The sequence below is a fragment of the Trachypithecus francoisi genome, unplaced genomic scaffold, assembly GCF_009764315.1.
Source record: "Trachypithecus francoisi isolate TF-2019V2 unplaced genomic scaffold, Tfra_2.0 Lachesis_group14, whole genome shotgun sequence".
Lineage (NCBI taxonomy): Eukaryota > Metazoa > Chordata > Mammalia > Primates > Cercopithecidae > Trachypithecus > Trachypithecus francoisi.
Window position 1 is genome coordinate 56,556,921 of NW_022681459.1, and position 18,893 is coordinate 56,575,813.

Consider the following 18,893-nt stretch of genomic DNA (forward strand, 5'->3'; position numbering starts at 1 on the left):
AGCCCTGTGCTTGGCACTGACTGGTAAGTGTTGGCTATGATAGAGGAGGAGGAGGATGTGGCAGGAAGAGGTGACCTTAGAAAACGTCGTGGAGATGCTGAAACTTGAGCTGGGAAGAGTACGGTGAGTTCTGTGGGCAGAGATGGGAGGGGAGAGGCATCTGAGGCAGAGAAGAGCAAAGGTTTGGAGACAGGCCTGAGCCTCTGTAGGTGGAGTGGATGTCTCCGTCACTGTTTTAGCCACATGCTGGTATGTCTTCTTTTTTTAGACAGAATCTCACTCTGTTGCCCAGGCTGGAGTGTAATCATGGTGCAATCAAGGCTCACTGCAGCCTTGACCCTCCAGTCTCCAGTGATCCTCCCACCTCAGCCTCCCAAGTAGCTTGGACTACAGGCACACACCATCACACTTGGCTAATTTTTCTAGTTTTTGTAGAGACAGGGGTCTCACTGTGTAGCCCACGCTGGTCTCAAACTCCTGGGCTCAAGTGATCCTCCTGCCTCAGCCTCCCAAAGCACTGGGATTACAGGCGTGAGCCATTCCCACCCATTCCATGCCAGCATGTGTTTATGGAGCTCTAACCAAGGCCTGGCCCCATGCTGCCGGTTCGTTTCCATTTAACCCGGAGGCCTGGGAATCTGCTTTCTACAGAGGGAGGTGTGGGGTGTTCTGTGTCTCCTCAGCATCACCAGGGAGTCTGTCCCCTCACACCGTCCCCCTGCCACTCTGTGCCCAGGGCACCACAGTGGCTTCCTCTCGATGTCACAAACCTTGTCTGCTGGGCTTGGCTTCTGCTGGGGCTTGCTTGGGCCTTTCTTCTGGCCACTTGGCTCGGCTCCTGTTTGTCTCCCGCAGCCTCTGGCTGTGTGGCCTTGTGGGTGGGTGTAGCCAGAACAGGCCCTGCAGGCCCCAAAGGCTTTACAACAAGACACTGTGCCAAGCCCCTGGGCTGTCCTGGAAGGCTGTGATGTCTCTGGGGACCCCCAAGGCCCAGCCATCCCCACGCCGCCCCTTCCTCCTGCAGCACCGGGACGGTTGGGCAATAGCAGAGGGATCCTGCCACATGCCCTGACTCCCCAGTGTCTGCAGGACTCAGTCCAGCCTCCCAAACTGCCACGTGTGGCCCTAGGGACACTCTACTCTGTCTGTTTTCTTCAGCTGCGTCTTCAGCCTCCTCTCTCTGCATGCTCAGCGAACGGCTTCTTTACTCATTCATGCACTCGCTCACCAAGGATTTTCTTGAGCGTGACTATGCGCCGAGCACCGTCCTAGGAGCGGAATCGAACCAAACAGACAAAAACTATCTCAGCATTGCACTCCCCCTCCCTGATCACAGACAGAAGTTTCTAGGTCTGAGAGGTACACTTGATACTAGGTGGTGATCTCACCGCAGAACGGGGCTCCAACTTTATCTCTGGTCTTAGTTTCCTTCTGAATGTAAAATCTGCGGCGTTTATTGGGAAACTGGAAAAAGTCAGTCCACGTCTTGGATTTCACACTTTATAAGGCTGACTTCATTTATGACCATGTTGTATGCGCTCTCATGTTTCAGACCACTAGATGCCTTTAACTCCCCCTGGGGTTTCAGGGTTTGATGGTGCAATGTGCACCAGCGTGCAGATGTGGGGTGCAGGGTGGGTGGTCTGTGGGGGTGTGTGGGGTGTGTGTTTCCTCTCTGCCCTCCTCTGGGTCCCCACGGGTCCTTCCCCCCTGCCAGCTCATGCTGGCATTGACGGTTTGCCAATCTCTCTCACCATGGGTTGGGGCTGGCACCACACCCAGCATGGCCCTGAGTCTTCCAACAACCTTGAGAGGCAGGTATATTGTGCCCACTTTACAGATGGAGAGACTGAGGCTGGAAAGGGCAGTGGCTTTCTAGGTGGCACACAGCGTGTGAGAGGCTCAGCCTGGTTCTCTTCTCTCCCCAGCTCCAAGTTTAGAGCTCAGTCCACAGAAGCACCAGACAATAGGAGACTTCAATGGATTGATGTGGTTGATTCTCCCAGACCTTAACCTTTGTAAGACTCTTAATGACAGGGGCAAGATGAGGTAGGGGCTTCTTCAGAAGAGCAGGGAATTGGCCCGGTGTGGTAGCTCGTGCCTGTAGTACCAGCACTTTGGGAGGCCTGAGCGAGTAGATCACTTGAGTTCAGGAGTTTGAGACCAGCCTGGTCAGCATGGCAAAACCCCCGTCTCTACTAAAAATACAAAAATTAGCTGGGTGTGGTGGCAGACGCCCGTAATCCCAGCTACTCAGGAGGCTGAGGTACAACAATTGCTTGAACCCGGGAGGTGGAGTTTGCAGTGAGTTGAGATGGTGCCACTGCACTTCAGCCTGGGTGACAGAGTGAGACTGTCTCAAAAAAAAAGAGAAAAGAAAAAGAGCAGGGAATCACCTGGGGTGACTCGGAACAGGTAGAGTGGGTGGGCATTGGTCCGTTCAAGAACCTGAGACAAAAGCTTCAAGCAGACCTTAGGTGGAACCACAGAGCCAAGCCTGGACTTTCAAAATGATACGTTGGAAAATTCCATAAACCTCATTTGAGTCATTTAAGTCATATTAAAGGAAATCAAAAGCACAGAGAAACACTGGCCCACAATCCCACCACCCAGCCCACCAGGTTTCTTTTTTTTCGTTTTTTTTTTTTTTTTTTTTGGAGATGGAGTCTCTTTCTATCTCCCAGACTGCAGTACAGCCTCCACTCACTGCATCCTCTGCCTCCAGAGTTCACGTGATTCTCCACCTCAGCCTCCCAAATGGCTGGGATTACAGGTGTGAGCCACCTCGCCAGGCCCAGCAGTCCTCATTTGTCCACATTTCCCTCTAGCTCTGGTTTGCTTGTATGGAGGCTTTCTGCAGCTGCAATCCTAGTGTCCATGCAATTGTGCTTTTAGTGTTTTCACTTGAGCATGGTTTTTTTAAAAAGCAAGTATGTGGATAAGCTATTAGGAGACATTCTTTCTCTACTTTTTAAATCAGAATACTTAGTAGATCATCACAGGCCAAAGTTCCCACTGCCACAATTAGAAAAAGCTGAATAAATAGCAAAAAACATACTTTGAAAGACATCAAAGTATGTGGAGGCAATGCGGCTTAGATTAGATAAGACTCTAGTGCTGGGAGGCCCTGAGGTGAGCAGACGGTCTCCAGCTGTTTTTTTTTTCCCCCTGAGGCCTGAGGATTGGACTTCTCAAGGCAGAAAGCCTTTGCAGGGTGGGGGAAGCAGCAGATATTTAAGCAGTCACATGGGAGGGTATGCTAAGGAGACTTGCGGGAATCTGGCCTGTTCTCCCTGGAGGTACATTTGCTGGGTTCTGGTGCTGGCAGCTGGGGAGTGGGGAGGAAACTTTTTCTAAAGGATAGAATTGTGCTTAGGGAACAAAAGATCAGCCTGGGAGGAGACCTGTCTCAAACACACTGCCAACGTCTCCTCTCCAGACACTTGCCAGATTTTAAGGCTACTTGGGAAGAGGTGGGAGAGCTAGGCTGGAACCTCTGATGGACAGAGCTGCTGTCTTGTCATCTTTTAGGGCTGAGGAAACAAAGTCCCAGGGGATTCTCAATAAAGAGACTATGGGCCGGGCAGGGTGGCTCAAGCCTGTAATCCCAGCACTTTGGGAGGCCGAGGCGAGCGGATCACCTGAGGTCAGGAGTTCGAGACCAGCCTGGCCAACATGGTGAAACCCCGTTTCTACTAAAAATACAAAAATTAGCTGGGCATGGTGGTGTGCAACTGTAATCCCAGTTGCTCAGGAAGCTGAGGCACAAGAATAGCTTGAACCAGGGAGGTGGAGGCTGCAGTGAGCCAAGATTGCACCATTGCACTTCAGCCTGGGTAACAAGGTGAGAGTCTATCTCAAAAAAAAAAAGAAAGAGAGAGAGAGAGACTATGAAGGCATGGTCTGGAAACAAGAACACCCTGGATATAGGTTGAGTATTATGAGAACTGCAACCCGCCCCTTTACTTCTCAGTTTTTGATTAGAATGAGGTGAAAAGCCCCTTCATACTAGTTATCCAATAGGGATAGTTTGGATACAGCCTTTTTCACTTAAGCATGAATATTTTAGGAGGTGAAAATGACCCATCCCTGGAGCGAATGACATCACCTAGAGCCTCCTTGCTTTTTATACACAATGTTCAGCACCTCATTAAAATTACTACACATGAAAAGAGTCAGATGCAGATATTAAAGTTAGTAGACAAGGACTTTAAAATAATAATGAGGCTAGACACAATGGCTCACACTTGTAATCCCAGCACTTACGGAGGCCAAGGTGGGAGGATCACTGGAGCACAGGAGTTTGAGACTACTCTGGGCAAGACCCCATCTCCACAAAAAATTTTTTTAATTAGCTGGACATGGTGGTTTGTGCCTGTGGTCCCAGCTACTAGAGAGGCTGAGGTGGGAGAGTCCCTTGAGCCCAGGAGTTTGAGGCTGCAGTGAGCCATGATCATGTCACTGCACTCCAGCGTGGGGGACAGAGTGAGACACTGTCTCTAAAAATAAACAAACAAAAAGTCAATAAAAGTAATATTGATTAGTGTGTCAAAGAAAATAGAGGAAATGCAGGTAAAATAATAAAAGTTATATTTTTCAATGAGAAATTGGCATCTTTGAAGAAAAAAAACGAAATTAAAATTCTAGAACTAAACAATTAAGAACTTAAGTGGACCAGGCATGGTGGCTCATGCCTGTAATCCCACCACTTTGGGAGGCTGAGGCGGATGGATCACCTGAGGTCAGGAGTTCAAGACCAGCCTGTCCAACATGTTGAAATGCCACCTCTACTAAAAATACAGGCCAGGCATGGTGGTTCACGCCTGTAACCCCAGAACTTTGGAAGGCCAAGGCAAGCAGATCATCTGAGGTTGGGAGTTCGAGATCAGCCTCACCAACATGGAGAAAACCCGTCTCCACTAAAAATACAATATTAGCCGGATGTGGTGGTACATGCCTGTAATCTCAGCTACTCGGGAGGCTGAGGCAAAAGAATCACTTGAACCCGGGAGGCGGAGGTTGCGGTGAGCCAAGATCGCGCCACTGCACTCCAGCCTGGGCAACAAAGAGCGAAGCTCCATCTCAAAAAAATGAAACAAAACAAAACAAAAACTTAAGGGAAGAGTTTAACAATAGGTTAGACACAACAGAAGCCAAGAAAAGTAAACTCAAAGACAAGCTAATAGAAAATACATAAATTGAAGCACAGAAAGAAGAATTGGAAAAACAAATCAGGGGATAAAAAGACCTACAGGACATAGTTAAAAGCTCTCACCTTGTATTAGTCTGTTCTCACACTGCTATAAAGAACTACCTGAGGCTGGGTGCAGTGGCTCATTTCTGTAATCCCAGCACTTTGAGAGGCTGAGGTGGGTGGATCAATTGAGGTCAGGAGTTTGAGTTTGAGACCAACCTGGCCAACGTGGTGAAACCCCATCTCTACCAAAAAATACAAAAATTAGCTGGGCATGGTGGCAAGTTCTTGTAATTCCAGCTACTTGGGAGGCTGAGGCCTGAGAATCGCTTGAACCCAGGAGGCGGAGGTTGCAGTGAACCGAGACTGTGCCACTACACTCCAGCCTGGACAACAGAGTGAGACCCTGTCTCAAAAATAAATAAATAAATAAAAATAAAAAGCTAAAAAATAAATAATAACAATAACTGCCTGAGACTGGGTATTTTATGAAGAAAAGAGGTTGAATTGACTCACAGTTCTGCAGGCTTAACAGGAAGCATGACCGGGAAGCCTCAGGAAACTTACACTCATGGTGGAAGGAGCAGGGGAAGCAGGCACGTCTTACCATGGCAGAGCAGGAGGTGTGGAAATGGAGGGAGTGCCACACTTTTTTTTTTGAGACAGAGTCTCCCTTTGTCACTCAGGCTGGGGTACAGTGGCACGATCTCAGCTCACTGCAGCCTCTGCCTCTCGGGTTCAAGCGATTCTCTTGCCTCAGTTTCCCAAGTAGCTGGGATTACAAGCACACGCCACCTCGCCCAGCTACTTTTTGTATTTTTAGTAGAGACTGGGTTTCACCATATTGGCCAGGCTGGGGTCTCAAACTCCTGATCTCAGGTGATCCACCCGCCGCCTCCCAAAGTGCTGAGATTACAGGCGTGAGCTACCATGCCTGGCCAAGTGCCACACTTTTAAACCATCAGATCTTGTGAGAACTCACTCACCATGACGAGAACAGCGAGGGGGAAATCCACGCCTATAATCCAATCATCTCCCACCAGGCTCCCCCTTCAACATGTGGGGATTACAATTCGACATGAGCTTTGGGTGGCACACAGCCAAACCATATCACCCTTTCAAGTAAGCGTAGCCCCAGAATAAGAGGAGAGAGAAAGAGGAATGGGAGCAGAGAAAGGAGTAGAGAAAGGAACAGATTATGGCCAAGAATCTCCAGAAAACCGCCGGGCACGGTGGCTCACGCCTGTAATCCCAGCACTTTGGGAGGCCGAGGCAGGAGGATCACGAGGTCAGGAGATCAAGACTATCCTGGCTAACACGGTGAAACCCCATCTCTACTAAAAATACAAAAATTAGCTGGGCGTGGTGGCGGGCGCCTGTAGTCCCAGCTACTCGGGAGGCTGAGGCAGGAGAATGGCAGAACTCAGGAGGCGGAGCTTGCAGTGAGCTGAGATCATGCCACCGCACTCCAGCCTGGGGGACAAGGCAAGACTCCGTCTCAAAAAAAAAAAAGAATTTCCAGAAAATAATAAAAGATGGCAATCCACAGAATAAAGCAGCTCTACTTAGCCCCAGTGAGATAAACATACAGAAAACCACATTCTAGGCACAGCACAAAGTGCTGGAAAGCAAGCACAAGGAAAAAGCAGCTGGGGGTGGTGATGGGCTGGGGAAGACAAAGCACCTTCAAAAGAACGTTGATGAATTGGGGTAGGCAGAGGGAGGGCTAGTGGGGAACGCAGGAGCATCCTTTGCTGGTCACAGAGACACAAAGACGAGCCACACATGGTCCCCTCCCAAAGGAGCTGACAGGCCAGAAGGGAGACAGGATGGCGATACCTTGGGCTTAGCTTGTGACAGGCAGACACAGGGAGGACCAGGAGAGCCCAGGAGAGGAGACAGGCAACCCAGACTGGGCCTCAAGGTAGTCTCCCCAGAGTGGGGGCTTCTTACCAGAGTTTCGGAGAACAGGTAAGAATTACTTAGGGATGAGGAAGTTTATTCTAGACAGAAGCCACCAGCGGGTCCTGTCTGCACCAGCCCTCACCCCACCTGGGTGCAGGCCCTACTATACTAAAGGAGGAGTGTGGGCTGGGCATGGTGGCTCATGCCTTTAATCCCTGCACTTTGGGAGGCCGAGGTGGGCGGATCACTTAAGGTCAGGAATTCAAGACCAGCCTGGCCAACATGGTAAAAACCCATCTCTATTAAAAATACAAAAATTAGCCAGGCATGGGGGTGAGTGCGTGTAATCCCAACTACTCAGGAGGCTGAGGCAGGAGAATTGCTTGAACTCAGAAGGCGGAGGTTGCAGTGAGCCAAGATCGTGACATTGCACACCACCCTGTGTGACAGAGCAAGACTCCGTCTCAAACAAAAAGAAATAAAAAATAAAAATAAAGGAGAGTGTGGAGCATGGCATGGCACAGTCCTACCCAGGCACATGGCAGTGCCAGCGCTCTCTTCTGCCCGTCTCAGAAACCTCTCCCTCCAGGCCAAGCAGCTTCTTGGATTTCAGGGCGACATCTCAGTTTGAAAGTCCACTTTGGAAGTGAAAAGCGGTACAGCATCCTTTGTCCTGAAGCGTGGATCTTACTTCTGGGGACTGTTCATTTAACACACCTCTTAAAGGCAAATATTTTCAAATAACCTGTCTGGCTGGCAAGCAATTACCCACCTCACACTGCTGGGCCCTGAGCTAAAGGCTGAAAATTAAAGAACAAACAAGTCCAGGCCTGCCCTCGGGGAAGGAAGATTCTTAATGAGAAACATTTGAGGGCCAATCTTTGGGTAAATTGCTTTTGAGCCAATGTGCTGTAATGTGATTTTTTTTCTTCCCCTAATGGGGTTAGCTTTAGAAGTATGTTTGGCAAGCACTTTTAACAACCCGCACTGCATCTCAGCACATGCTCATTATTGGCATAAAAGAACATTGGAATTGAGACTATCCAAAATGCATGAAAAAATTTGGAGGTATGTATAATTTCGTAATGTTATGCCTAATCTCGAATGCCATTTTCCAGGTTGAAGTTTTGGCAAGTTAGAGTCACAATGGGGACACAGGCCAAACAAACAAAAAACAAGCCCAAACTAAAAAAGAAAAGAAATATGCATATGTTAAAGACTATCATTATCTCGCGGAGACTGAACCCTGAAATCAAAACTGAGACATTCCCCAGAGAACGTGTGTGCTTTTTATGGCAGGCTTCCTACGTGCCTAATCTCTTTTTGCACACGAAAATCACTTTAATAAAACTTCCCCACACATTCGCATTCTGGAAAGAGAGCCTTTGCTGGTGATTCTGAGGTCTTATAACTTCATTTTGATGCCAGGGAATATTTGAAATATGTTTTTAAAACTTTAATGGAAAATGAAACAGATCATAAAGATAGGAGATCTACTTTAGAGGGTCAAGAATTTGTTCATAGTTAAACAGAATTCATAATGCTTTAGAACTGAACCAAAAACAACTGTTTCTAAACGCTGAAGTCACCACCGAGACTCAAAACGTGGAGCTGGGCTGCCTGGATCTTCTCTGCTGCAGCAATAGAATATTTCAACTACTCTTTAAAAACCCCACACAGTAATGACTCGTTGATCAAATGAGTTGGAATGAATCTGGAAAATGCCAGTTCCCTCTGAGCAATTGCCCCCCACAACCCTCCGCAATACTGAAGTTTACCCCTTCCAGTGACAAGCCTTTGTTTATTCATTTTGTCAATTTTGAATGGCAAGATTTCCAAAATATAGAAATATCCTTGCTGATACAGTTGGGCTATTTGTCCCCAGCCGTATCTCATATTGAATTGCAATCCCCAATGTTGGAGGTGGGGCCTGGTGGGAGGTGTTTGGATCATGGGGGCCAATTTCTCATGAATGGCTTGGGCCATCCTCTTGGTGATAAGTGAGTTCTAACCCTGAGTTCATACAAGATCTGGTCATTTAAAAGTGTGTGGCACCTCCCCCACTTCTCTCTCTCTTTCTCTCTCACCTTTCTGCTTTTGCCACGTGACGTGCCTGCTCCCCTTCACCTTCTGCCATTATTTTAAGCTTTCTGAGCTTCCTGCGTAAGATGTACATTGGTTCGGTCCTATAAAATGGGACAACTCGAAGTGGGGGCTTCCAGGTTAGAGGTAGGCACGAGACAAAAGGTTGCATTCTTTTGAGTCCTTGATCAGCCTTCCACTGAATACACAATTTACTCCAGTTCAGTGAATCTGCAATTTTTTTTTTTTTTTTGAGATGGAGTCTCGCTCTGTCGCCCAGGCTGGAGTGCAGTGGCACGACCTCGGCTCACTGCAAGCTCCGCCTCCCAGGTTCATGCCATTCTCCTGCCTCAGCCTCCCAAGTAGCTGGGACTACAGGCACCCGCCACCATGTCCGGCTAATTTTTTGTATTTTTAGTAGAGATGGGATTTCACTGTGTTAGCCAGGATGGTCTCGATCTCCTAACCTCGTGATCCACCCACCTCAGCCTCCCAAAGTACTGGGATTACAGGCGTGAGCCACCGCACCCGGCTGTGAATCTGCATTTTTACATAAACGATAGGGAAGAGAAAGCAATCAGATAGGCATTTGTCTCAGGGGAGCCTCAGAGGGATGACTTTGAATAGAATAGGAGGCAGGTTTGTCCCAAGCAGTTCCCAGCTTGACTTTTTCCTTTAGTTTAGTGATTTGGGGGTCCCAAGATTTGATGTTCCTTTCACACACAGAAATCCTTAATGTGATATGATCAAATCAAATCCAGCAAGATACAAAAAAGGACAATCCATCATGACCAAATCAGACTGATCACAGAAATTCAAGGTTGGTTTAACATTTGAAAGTCAATCAGTGTAATTCACCACATTGCCATAAATCATGTAATCATTTCAATATATGCAGATGATATGATTTGGCTCTATGTCCCCACTCAAATCTCATCTCCAATTGTAATCCCCACATGCTGAGGGAGGAAGGTGAATGGATCATGGGGCCGATTTCCCTCGTGCTGTTCTTGGGATAATGAGGGAGTTTTCACGAGATCTGATGGTTTTATAAGTATTTGGAAGCTTGTCCTTCATCCTCCTCTCTCCTGATGGCTTGTGAAGAAAGGACTTGCTTCCCTGTCACCTTCCACCATAATGTTAAATTTCCTGAGGCCTCTGCAGCCAGGCAGAACTGTGAGTCAATTAAACTGTTTCCTTTATAATTACCCAGTCTCAGGGAAGTTCTTTTTTTTTTTTTTTTTTTTTTTTTGAGATAGAGTCTTGCTCTGTTGCCTGGGCTGGAGTGCAGTGATGCAATCTTGGCTCACTGCAACCTCTGCCTCCCGGGTTCACGCCATTCTCCTGCCTCAGCCTCCCGAGTAGCTGGGACTACAAGCGCCTGCCACCATGCCTGGCTATTTTTTTTTTTTTTTATTTTTAGTAGAGATGGGGTTTCACCATGTTATTCAGGATGGTCTCGATCTCCTGACCTCATGATCCACCTGCCTCGGCCTCCCAAAGTGCTGGGATTACAGGTGCAAGCTACCCTGCCTGGCCCATCTCAGGGAAGTTCTTTATGGCAGTGTGAAAACAAACTAATACAGCAGAAAAAACACTTGACAAAATTCAACCATCATTGATGTATAAAAAATCTCAATAGGCCGGGTACAGTGGCTCACTCCTGTAATCCCAGCACTTTGCGAGGCCACGGCGAGTGGATTACCTGAGGTCAGAAATTCAAGACCAGCCTGACCAACGTGGTGAAACCTGTCTCTACTAAAAACACAAAAATTAGCTGGGCATGCTGGCAGGCACCTGTAATCCCAGTTACTTGGGAGGCTGAGATAGGAGAATCGCTTGAACCCAGGAGGCAGAGGTTGCAGTGAGCTGAGATTGCGCCATTGCCTTCCAGCCTGGGTGACAAGATCGAGACTTAGTGTCAAAAAAAAAAAAAAAAACCCAAAAATTAGCCGGGGTTAGTGGCGGTTAGTAGACTGCCCATCTGCTAGTCCTTTGGTGAGAGAGAACAGGGTTTTGGTGGGACTTGTTTTTGTCTGGGTCTCTTGGTATTTCTGGATGTCAGCTCCCCTAGCTCCAACTCTACAATATATATACAAGGCAGAAGGAAGACCCAGAAAGCCCACCATCATGCTGGCTTCCTGGGTCCTGTGGTCCCTTGTCAATTTGCCTTCTGAGAATTTCCTTTTCTTTTTCTTTTTTTTTGAGATGGAGTCTCCCTCTGTCACCCAGGCTGCAGTGCAGTGGCACGATCTCAGCTCACTGCAACCTCTGCCTCCTGGGTTCAAGCGATTCTCCTGCTTCAGCTTCCCGAGGAGCTGAGATTACAGGCATGTGCTACCATGCCTGGATAATTTTTTGGTATTTTTAGTAGAAACAGGGTTTCACCATGCTGGCCAGGCTGGTCTCGAACTCCTGACCTCAAATGATCCACCCACCTCGGACTCCCAAAGTGCTGGGATTATAGGCATGAGCCACTTCACCCAGTCTTCTCTCAGGATATTCTTATGTTTGTTTCATATTAATGTCTGGGGTTTGGGATCGTACACAGCGGGAGAAATAGGGAAAAAGTGTATCTTCTCCATCTTTTCAGAACCAGAAGTCTCTGTGCTATTTTTTGCAGCTTCCTGTGAATGCATAAATTCTTTCAAAATGAAAAGTTAAAAAGAAAGTCCAATACTGATGTCTCACTAATTTAAGTAGCTGAATATAAGAAAGTTATTTTATTTTTTTATTTTTTTATTTTTTGAGACTGAGTCTCACTCTGTTGCCCAGCTGAAGTGTGGTGGCGCAATCTCGGCTCATTACAGCCTCCACCTCCCAGGTTGAAGTGATTCTGATGCCTCAGCCTCCTGACTAGCTGGGATTACAGGTGTGCATTCCCACACCCGGCTAATTTTTGTATTTTTAGCAGAGACTGGGTTTCAACATGTTGGACAGGCTGGTCTCTCTCGAACTCCTGACCTCATGTAACCCATCCTCCTTGGCCTCCCAAACTGTTGGGATTACAGGCGTGAGCCACTGCACCCAGCCAGAAAGATATTTATTCTAAGAGAAGAAAGCTATCTATTGATTCAAGCCAGTGTGCGATGAATGCCAGGTAGTGGAGGAGCCCCAGGACAGCAGCTCAGAGGCAGAGGCGCAGGGGGCGCATGTCAACAGGAGTGAGTTTATCAAGGCAGTGGGACCAGGAACAGCACCCGTGCTGGAGGAGGTGGGGCCAGGCAGGCAGCTCGGGACAGATGTGGAGGGGGTGTCTCTGAGGCATTGTAAGCCCAGGAGGCACACAGCTGTAGAATGTTAGAGCCAGAAGGGTCCACGGGGACCATGGGCCCAGCCCTCCTCTACTCAGGAAGTGAGGCCGCAGCCACACCACTGAAGGGAGGAGGGATGGAAGCCGGGCCCTGGGAAGGCCGCCTGGCTGCGCAGGAGGCTGGACTGAAGGAGAGGCCCACAGTGGGGGCCCAGCTGGCCAGCTGGACTCCAGGCTGGAGGAGATGGAAGCATCTGGAAAACATCATTCACTTCAACCAATCAGTGTTTAAAAGCCAAAGCAAGCCACAGTGAGCACAGGCTGGGTTGGGTCTTTTTCTTTCTTTCTTTTTTTTTTAATCTTCCAAGTAGAACAGCGTGTCTGGGTGTTTCGCTTTAGCTCAGAACCGTTTGCTGGGCAGGGTATAAGCCTCTTATGATCAAAGTCTATGTCTACGCATCTTTAACTCTCAGAAAGGAGGCCGATTTTATTAAAGTAGAAATTCATACCTGATTAAGGAAAACTGTGAATGAATTTGTTTTTTAAATGGAGTTTCACTCTTGTTGCTCAGGCTGGAGTGCAATGGCGCAAACTCGGCTCACTGCAACCTCTGCCTCCTGGGTTCAAGCGATTCTCCTGCCTCAGCTTCCGGAGTAGCTAGGATTACAGGCGCCCGCCACCACGGCTGGCTAACTTTTTGTGTTTTTAGTAGAGATGGGATTTCACCATCTTGGCCAGGCTGGTCTTGAACTCCTGACCTCAGGTGATCCACCCGCCTCGGCCTCCCAGAGTGCTGGGATTATAAGGCTTGAGCCACCATGCCCGGCCTTGGATATTTTTATATTTCAATTTTTATTCCTTTCCTCAACCAAGCCCCTGGGGTGACTGCTGGGGACTTGGATGAAACCAAGTTCCTGTCTCAAGATGTCCACCATCTTGGGAAAGACATGAAATGGAATGAGGGCCGGGGGAAAGAGGCCTGCCCCAACCAGACCAATTCAGCATGGCCGCACTTCCTCTTCCTTGAAGCAGTCCCTCTCTTGGGTCCCTCCTGTGACTCCACTGTCCCCTGGGTCTCCTGTGTCCCATCAGTCACAGCTGCCATCCCCCTTTTCCCTGTGGGTTTCCTGTGTGTTTAGACTTGGCTCCTTCTCCCTCCACCCTCCATCCTGGCTCCACTCTCCCTCCTCTGTGGCTCTAGGCACCACCGTTTTCCCAGCCCCAGCTCTGCCCTCCCTCTGAACCTAGACACATACCTTCAACACCACCTCTTGGACATCTCAGAGGTTCTCGGAAGTTGGCCTGTTCAGAACTGCACACATGCTGTTCCAGGCTGAATCATGTCCCCGAGAAATCCACATGTTCAAGTCTGTCATCACCAGAACCTCAGAATGTGGCAGTAGCTGCACATGGAGACGGGGTGTTCAATGGGGTCATTAGGGTAAAATGAGTCCATTAGGGTGAGTTCTTATAAGAATGTGACTGGGCCGGGTGCGGTGGCTCAAGCCTGTAATCCCAGCACTTTGGGAGGCCAAGACGGGCAGATCATGAGGTCAGCAGATCGAGACCATCCTGGCTAACACAGTGAAACCCCGTCTCTACTAAAAATACAAAAAACTAGCCAGGCGAGGTGGCAGGAGTCTGTAGTTCCAGCTACTCAGGAGGCTGAGGCAGGAGAATGGCGTGAATCCGGGAGACGGAGCTTGCAGTGAGCTGAGATCCGGCCACTGCACTCCAGCCCGGGCGACAGAGTGAGACTCTGTCTCAAAAAAAAAAAAAAAAAAAAGAATGTGACTGGTTGTCTTCCCATTTAACAGATGAGAGCTGAGGTTGCCTTATTCTTTTTTTTTTTTTTTTTTTTTTTTGGAGACTGAGTCTTGCCCTGTCATCCAGGCTGGAGTACAATGGTGTGATCTTGGCTCACTGCAACCTCCACCTCCTGGGTTCAAACAATTCTCCTGCCTCAGCCTCCTGAGTAAGTGGGATTACAGGCACCCACCACCACGTTTAGCTAATTTTTATATGTTTAGTAGAGATGGGGTTTCACCATGTTGACCAGGCTGGTCTCAAATTCCTGACCTTGTGATCCACCTGCCTTGGCCTCCCAAAGTGCTGGGATTACAGGCGTGAGCCACCACGCCCAGCCTGCCTTATTCTTCTTATAAGCCGAGACTAGGACACAGACACACACAGAGGGATGCCTACGTGAAGACATAGGGAGGGGGAGGCATCTACAGGCCAAGGCGGGGGACCTCTGAAGAAACCAGCCCTGCCGATACCTTTGTCTCGGACTTCCAGCCTCCAGAACTGTGAGGAAAGAAGCCTAGGATCTAAACTGGGCGTGATGGCTCACGTCTGTAATCCCAACACTTTGGGAGGCCGAGGGGGGTAGATCACCTGAGGTCCGGAGTTCGACACCTGGCCAACATGGTGAAACCTCATCTCTACTAAAAATACAATAATTAGCTGGTGTGATGGTGCGCGCCTGTAGTCTCAGCTACTCGGGAGGCTGAGGCAGGAGAATCACTTGAACCCAGGAGGTGGAGGTTGCAGTGAGCTGAGATCGTGCCACTGCACTCCAGCCTGGGCGACAAGAGCAAAACTCAGTCTCCAGAAAAAAAAGAACTCTGGGGTCTAAGCTGCCGGTCTGTGGGGCTTTGTCATGGCAGCCCTAGGACGCTAATTACATGTTTCCACCCCAATCCTGGCTTGCCTCACGTGTTTCCTGCCTTTGTGAAGCCAACACCCACCCAGCCATCTGCCCAAGTCAGAAAGAGGCTTGAGATTCGCGCTGCCTCCTCCTCTCTCACCACCACCATCCGTGTTCCTCAGGACCTGTCACCCCAGTGCACACAGCCAGGTAGGGCACCAATGGGCCGTCATTTCATGGCGACAGGGGGCCTGCATGTGAGTGCCGCCCAGACATTACTACAAAGCCCCAGCAGTGCGGGACTGTAGGATGGGGAAAATGCCCCAGGAATTTGGGCATGAGGCTGGCCAACACGGCTTACTCCAGGCCCTTTTATAGCTATACAAAACCATTACACTGCAACTTCTGAGTGAGGTATTTAGCAGTGCAAGAGGTCTATACCGAGGGCTTCTCTCAATTTGGAAAAGCCTTTCCCTGGACAATCTGAATACTGTCAGCATGAATCTGACTCATCCCCCTTGAGGATCTGGGAGTCTGAGGACCCATGTTCACCACACATGCCTAGCCCAGTGTTTCCCAGGATGCTTTGCTGAGAACACGGCCTCGGGTTCACTGAAATGAGTGCAATGTCCATAAGATTTCTACGTCTGTTTGCTTTCTCCCCAGGCCTCTGTGGGACTGTTTCACAGATGCTCAAGACAAACCAGTGCCACCAAACAAGTACGAGAAAAGAACAGGCTAGATTATGTTATCCAGAATTTTGTAACCATCAGATCTATACAGAAGGTATTTTGGTTTCAGCAAATATTAAGTGTGGTTTGGATCGTCACTGAGGAACCTAACATAGGTGGCATGGGGGTTGGGTTGGGGCAGACTCATCGAACAAGGCTGGCCTGGGCTGGGGGTTGGCAGAAGGGCAGGGCCCTTCCCAAGCACTAAGCAGTTAGCCTGGGCCAGCCTGCAGGATGCCTAGGGCACAAGACCCCTACAGTGGCCTGGCACCTGTCCTCCCAGGACCCACTGTTGATTGCAGGAGGTGGACAGTGAACACAGAAAAGCTGTAAGGTGTCCTGTGACAGATGTATGTGGTGGACACAGCAGGACCCAGAGGAAGGAAGAAAGAAGCTGCTCTTGAAAAGGGCCCCAGGCTGGGCACGGTGGCTCACGCCTGTAATCCCAGCACTTCGGGAGGCCGAGGCAGGCGGATCACAAGGTCAGGAGATCGAGACCATCCTAGCTAACATGGTGAAACCCCGTCTCTACTAAAAATACAAAAAATTAGCCGGGCGCGGTGGCGGGCACCTGTAGTCCCAGCTACTCGGGAGGCCGAGGCAGGAGAATGGCGTAAACCCGGGAGGCGGAGCTTGCAGTGAGCTGAGATGCACCACTGCACTCCAGCCTGGGCAACAGAGCGAGGCTCCGTCTCGGAAAAAAATTAAAAGTAAATAAATAAATAAATAAAAAGAAAAGAGCCCCAAACCACTGGTGCTCAAAGAAGTGTTGAGAGATGAACAAGAGGTGTTTGCCAGGCAGATCAGGTGTGGAAGGATAATCTGAGGAGTATAGATAGCCAGTGCAGAAGCTCAGAGCACTTTTGGAGTGCTGCCAGAGCAGGGTGGGTGTGGGGCCCTGGAAGGGGCAAGGCAGGAACGTGACTGAGGGGGCTTTGGAGGCCATGTCCATCTGCTGTGATGTTACAGTGAGGGCTGCCCAGAAGGATTCAGGAGAGTCACGTGGAGGAGTTTGTCCTATAAAATAATCCTGGGGCCAGGTGTAGTGGCTCATGCCTGTAATCCCAGAACTTTGAGAGGCTGAAGTGAGAGAATCACTCTAGCCCAGGAGTTCAAAACCAGCCTGGGCAACATAGTGAGACACCACCTCTACAAAAAATACACAGATTAGCTGGGTATGATGGTGTACGCCTGTGGTCCAAGCTATTCAGGAGGCTGAGGTGGGAAGATGGCTTGAACCTGGGAAGCTGAGGCTGCAGTAAGCTGTGATTGCACCACTGCACTCCAGCCTGAGTGACCAGGACAGAGGGAGATCCTGTCTGAAAAAAAAAAAAAAAGCCTTGGCCCATGCTTCCTGTATTCTCAAATGACAACCTCAGCTTCCTCATCTGTTTTTTTTGTTTTGTTTTGTTTTGTTTTGAGATGGAGTCCTGCTCTGTTCCCCAGGATACAGTGCAGTGGCATGATCTTGGCTCACCGCAACCTCTGCCTCCTGGGTTCAAGCGATTCTCCTGCCCTAGCCTCCTGAGTAGTTGGGATTACAGGTGCATGCCACCACACCCAGCTAACATTTTTTGTATTTTTTTTTTAGTAGAGAGGGGGTTTCACTATGTTGGTCAGGCTGGTCTCAAACTCCTAACTTCAAGTAATCCACCCTCCTCAGTCTCCCAAAGTGCTGGGATTATAGATGTGAGCCACCGTGCCCGACCAGCTTCCTCATCTGTTAAGTAGAAATAGTAATAGAACCTACCTCATATGACTATTGTGCAGATTAAACGAGTTAACATAACTAAAAGTTTAGAGCGGTGTCTGCACGCAGTTCCCTCTGTATGATCAATACGACCCATGTTCTTGTGACCCTGTGGTTATCCGTTGTTGGGATAAAGGCTGTGCCCTGAATGTCACCCACTGGAAGCTGGCCAAGCTGTGTGTGTGGACAAGGGACCACGCCCACCCAGAGAGCCCTGCATGGGGGCAGGGGTGGATTTTCCTGATTCATACCTAAAATTCTTAAAATGCTGGGGCCCCTGGGAGCAATAAAGAGGGCCTCACTTGTCACTTTCATTTTAGGGAGAGGTCTAGAAGCTAAAAGCAGACTTCTCAGGGTAGTGCCGATGGAGGTTGGTGTATTCGGAGGGAGGTCTGCCCCCCTCGAGTCCCTAGGTCAGGGTCACTTTGATGGAACACGCTTCAGGCAGGATCAATTCGTCAGACGCCAGTGGAATTCTAAGTTAAAATCTACTGAACCTCAGAAGTGGATGTCCCAAATGTGTCTCGCTTCCAGCTCTGACCTGAGCACCACACCAAGGGAGGCTGTTTAGCATCGTGTTGGACACAGATGAGAGTCAAGCAAAACTGAATTCCAATCTCCATCTCCCCGATCCCCTGTGGCTGTGGAATTAAAGTGGCGTGACCTCCCTAGGGCACAGCGTTCCCTCTGTAACGTGGTATGAGGATCACGGTTTCCACAACGCAGCAGACAAAAGCCTGAACTCGGTGAATGTATGTATGGCAACCAGCAGTGCCTGGCACAGAGCAGGTGCCCATAAATACCAGCGACCATCTCTCTGAGGTGGGAGAAACATGCATGCACACATATTTTCCACTGACACCTAAATTACGTTAGACGGCCATGATCTGGCCAGAGGTTTATTTTAATTAGCAAGCGGCAGGAAAACTTGATTCATGGATATGAGTGTTTGATGATTTCTCCAGGTGGTAGGAAAAAAATGTTAAATGACAAAAACAAACTGAGAAACATTCTTGAGGGGGAGAAAAAGAGAGAGAGTCCTGTTAATAGCATTGCCTAAATATAGCAAAGTGTATTTCTGTAGACAGCAGAAATGGTACCCAAGCCCTGGAAGAAAATACCGCTTCTTCCCAAATTTACACCTAGCTCTTTCTTGAATCCAGGTGGCCAGCGACGGCTGGAAGCATTGGCTGGAGGAGTGTCAGCACTGTAAACCTGTTGCTGGGCTCAGCCTGGTGCAGAAGGACAAGGGTTAATAATATCCCAACCCTTCTGGGCTGCAAGATCTTGCTGTTTCTCACCTCAACTTTTTTAGCCTGCGTTTTAAA